The sequence below is a fragment of the Bidens hawaiensis genome, unplaced genomic scaffold (assembly GCF_021521415.1).
Source record: "Bidens hawaiensis isolate Kalapana, Puna unplaced genomic scaffold, B.hawaiensis_p1.1 tig00062679_1, whole genome shotgun sequence".
Lineage (NCBI taxonomy): Eukaryota > Viridiplantae > Streptophyta > Magnoliopsida > Asterales > Asteraceae > Bidens > Bidens hawaiensis.
In genome coordinates this window covers 1,928-6,615 of record NW_027501254.1, presented here as the reverse complement: position 1 = coordinate 6,615, position 4,688 = coordinate 1,928, and the positions used below count along the sequence as shown (strand labels likewise).

The 4,688-nt window shown below is 33.1% G+C and overlaps 1 pseudogene across 1 annotated transcript; it reads right to left on the bottom strand.

Annotated features, from left to right (window-relative positions):
- Positions 1–464: 464 nt before the first annotated feature.
- LOC143603769 (uncharacterized) lies at positions 465–3,927 on the bottom strand (annotated as a pseudogene). The gene is made up of 4 exons (XR_013148130.1): positions 2,975–3,927; positions 2,219–2,384; positions 1,015–1,066; positions 465–924 (listed from the first exon to the last, which is right to left on the bottom strand). The product of XR_013148130.1 is annotated as an uncharacterized LOC143603769 (transcript).
- Positions 3,928–4,688: the final 761 nt, after the last annotated feature.

Below are 4,688 nucleotides of genomic sequence, written 5' to 3'. Positions count from 1 at the left end.
AAGGACAAACTTATAAATTTGATGAATGTTATTCGTGAGTCGGCGGCTAAGAGGCAAAGAGGAAACACACCAACAAGTAAACTTTCGGGTATATAAATAATAAATAACCAAACCAGGTATTGGGTCCACCGGGTACGACCTGGAACCGGTTCCGAGTCAGGTCCACCGGTTCTGGTTCGGAACCGGTTTTTTCTGTGCACGTCTACATGTGGGTATATATAATTGACAAGAAGGACCAAGCGTTTCAACAGTTTAAACTCTTCCAAGGCCCAAGTGGAGAAGGAGAGTAAATTTAAGGTAAAAATGCTTCGAACTGACCATGGTGGTTTCACCTCACAACCGTTTAATGAGTTTCGCAGGAATGAGGGCATAAAGAGGCAGTTGATTTCTCAGGCCCACGCTTTTTTTTTTGCGTCTACGAGGTCTATGCGCCTTGAGTGTGACTAGCGCCTTCAATAACTATGGTTCATCATAAATCATGTCATGAATGTCTCATAATTCATCTTGTTTAAAAAAAAGTGAAAATAAACAAATATCACAAGAAACTATTTATCAATCAATCACTATGAAACTTGTTTAAATTCTCTCTGTTCTAAAGTAACATCACCACCTCAGATTTCTTCTACTTTAACAAAACAATAAAAAACAAAATAAAAAAAAAACAAAAAAGAGGCTGACTAACTGACTCAAGAAACACTCGCCTGCTCGGTTGTTAGTATCGGCATATCGCTTACAAACTAAAAGCACAATTACCGGATGAGATAAAAAAAAAACCTTTAACCGCGTGCAAAATGCTAAAAACAATGTGAATATTAACAAAGGATTCTAATCGATACGAAACATGTCTGAGGGTTGCTGCTGCTGCTTGAATGTCCCAAGAACCATGTATGGAAGTATGACCATGCATGCCATAAACAATGTGAACTGCAAAAATAATAGGAAACTACGGTTAAGGGTATTTTGGTAATTTCACGTTCATGTAACGATAAAATTGACGTAATCATGTTTATTTACCACAAGTGGGAGGGTCAAGAAACTCCAAATTGGCCACAAAGCAAAACAGAATCTGCAAAGTAAAACAAATATTAGAGAATTGAAAATTTAAAGTAACTATTGCCATTTGAATAACCAGAAATCAGATAATCACTTGCTTAATAATACTCAGGGTTAGTTACGTAATTTCACATCTATCTAAATAATCGGTTTTCGTATAGCAACTCTTTAAGTCATTATCCAAATCTGACTATCTTGACCCTAATGATTTAAGAAAAAAAAAATTAAGTGCTTAGAGAATTAAGGGTATTTTGGTAAATCACATCATATCAATAACCAGTTTACATCCTAAATAATCGGACAACCAAAGTAAGGGTATTTTGGTAATTTAACACCTATCCTAGCATTCAGTTTTTCATCCTTGCTTGAACCCAGTTCTGATTATTTTGACCCTAAATAACTAAAAAATCAAAATGAGGTGCTTAGATTTAAGGGCGTTATGGTAATTTCACACTCAAATCAATAATCAGTTTTCCATCCTTAATTCAATGCAAATTTGAATAATCTTGACTTTTGAGCTATTGACCATCAGAAAACCTGTTGCTTGAGTTAAGGACAGTTATGTAATTTTACATTTCTTTCATAAATTCCTAACATGATTATTCAAATCATCATCATCGTACTCAGTATATCCCACCAATAGCAATGCTATGGTAGGGTCTGAGGAGGGTAAGATGTAGACAGCCTTACCTCTATCCCATAGGGATAGAGAGGATGCTTCCGGTGAGACCCCCGGCTCGATAGTAGTTTTGAATCAAGCCTTGGACATAAGACACATAATACTCAATCATCGGGACACCGGCTGATTGGTGCATGTGCCCTTGTCTTTCGGCTATCAACGCCACCACATGATGCCTGATTAACCTTCCGCCACTTTTAACGTTATTTTCACGTGATTAGTAAAATAACGTCAAAATTAGTGCAATTTTACTTTTGCCCACCCAAGGGTTCACACATATATACATTATATGTGCGCACCGCAAGCAGAGCGTAACATGATTATTCAAATGTGAATAAATAATCAGAAAATCTTATTATTCCAAATTTAAATGATCAGTAAATCATAAACAAATTCAATTCAGTTTTATTACCAAACATCCCAATAATGAGTCTAAAAACACATAAGCAAAAGACAAATAAAAAGGGTTACAAGAATTTGTCTTACAAACAAAAAGATACGAGTCCAACTATGGTAACATATGGTAGAGCGTCTGTACTTGATAATTCCCACCTCTCACTCGACTTTCTGACACCACCATACTAACATACTTGTATACACAAAACACGCAATGTTTAAGCTGACACCAAATAGCCCGAGATACAACGGTATTCTGCGTAGAAAAATATAAAAAATATGTCAACCAGATAAAACATATAATGTAGATTTATATTATTATTATTATTGCTTCGATTATGCATTTGATGGTTTCAAAGATTTTAGTGTACAGGATTGCTTATTAAAACAGATAAAACACTTTTTAGATGTTTGGAAAAAGAAAAGTGTATATGCTTATATGCTTATTTTAGGGTAAAATAAGTTGTTTTTTATAAGCTTCTTTTATGTATTCAAAATTACAACTTTAACCTTAAGGTGAAATAAGCTAAAATCTATATATCGAGGATCTTTCATTTAAGAACCAATAATATTTTGAAACCCGCAAGAAGCTATATAATACATTTGTATATATTGCTTTGAACACTATGCAGAAATACATTATATAGTTCTTGTGGTTCTCAGCATATTATTGGTTCTAAAACAGACATGCCCCTATGTGCGTGTGTATTCGTTCAAGACCCTAAATGCCTCAAAGTGCAAATTCTTATTCTTTTTATAGTACGCTCATGCCTCGGTTTTCAAGACCCTAAATGCCTAAAGTATTATGAAAAAACACAACATAATGAATGATATTAGATAACATACCTTCTAATCCTACCATCATGAACCAAGATATAAATCAAGTTCGAATGCCAATCTCCCAAATATATTATAAAACTCGCGGAAGCAATCCAAAGTACATTCTCTGAAACCTCAACCCATGTTCTCGTTACAGGAAATTTAGGCGATTGAGGCCGAACTCCTCTCGAACACGCATCGTCCTCAAGATCATCACCACTTGATGCATACCCTTGACTATGCCTTTGCCTCATTAAACCACCAGCAGTTGGTGTTCCACCAGACATTTTAAATATTTTTTTATAAAAAAAAACTAAAATATTATATTAAATTATTAATTTAATTCCACTGCTCCAAAAAACTTGAAATCTTGATCTCTTAACTAAATTAAAGCTAATGGAGCAGTGTCACAAGCTATTTATCTAAAACCAACTAAAACCCTAAAAATCTTGAAACCTCAAAATCTTGAATCAACTCAAGATTTAACAAAAACCCATATCAAATTCAAATTTTTATAAAAAAACCCATATCAAATATCATGATTCTCACCAAACCCACATCATGAAATCCAAGATTAAACTAAAAAAAAATCAAGACTTTACTAAACCCCCAAAATTAAAAACCCACAAAATCTTGAATCAATTCAAGATTTTAACAAAAGCCCACAAAACCCACATCAAATTCAAATCTTTATGCAAGATCCATATCAAATATCATGGTTCTGATAAAACCCATGTCATGAAACCCAAGATTAAACTAAAAAAAAAATCAAGACTTTACTAAAAACCCATCACTGGAGTGACTTGCAGATTGAAAATAAACAAGACCCAGATGGGTTTTGTGATTTGAACAGCTTTGAATGTGCTTGATGCTTGTAATTGATGTAAAGATTTATAAAGTTTGTGAATTTTGATCGGTGGACAACGGCAGATGGAAGCAAAGAGGTGGATTTTGCAGGTTTGGGTACACAAGATTTGTGTTTTTTTGGTTTTTCTATTTTTGTTTTGAGTAAAAGAATGTTCTTTATTGGACAAAAAAGAAATTTTTTTTTTCTAATTTTTGAAGTGTTCAATACGTTTGGTTGACAAAATAATTTATTTGTTTAATGGATAATTATTTTTTTAAAATGCAAATTTTCATTAAACATGCCAAACACCCCGTTTATCCGTTTATCGAGAGGATAGCATGATCCGGAATAAAAAAAACAGAGAAACATTACATAATCTCTTATAAATATATATTATTATGGTTATCAATACCTAATACAGATTAGACTTATTCTTCAAGTTATCTTTTCATATATATATATATATATCATTGTATCTTATTGCAATACACATCATATTAATGAAATCTCCATCTTTCTCCCTACATCTATTTCTCACATGTTTGGCTATTAGGTTTGTTTCACAACACGTTATCAGCACGAGATGCTTTTGGAGTTGGAGTTGGATCGCATCTTTATAAGTATGTAAAAGCTTATGGAAGGGGAGACCTCTCATCGACTTCGTTCATCCATTTAGGTAATATTAAATTCAAAACCCAACTGTTTATTATTTAGCACATGCATGCTTTTCTTTCAGAACAAAACAAAAGAAACCAGATACTATGTTAATAAAAATATCATAAAAACCTTTATATTCAAAGAATTCCTATCCCTTCATATATAAATATAAAAATAAGAATAAAGGGAGTTTGGGGATGCATCGTATTAGTAAGTTGATGATTTTTCTTTGAAGTC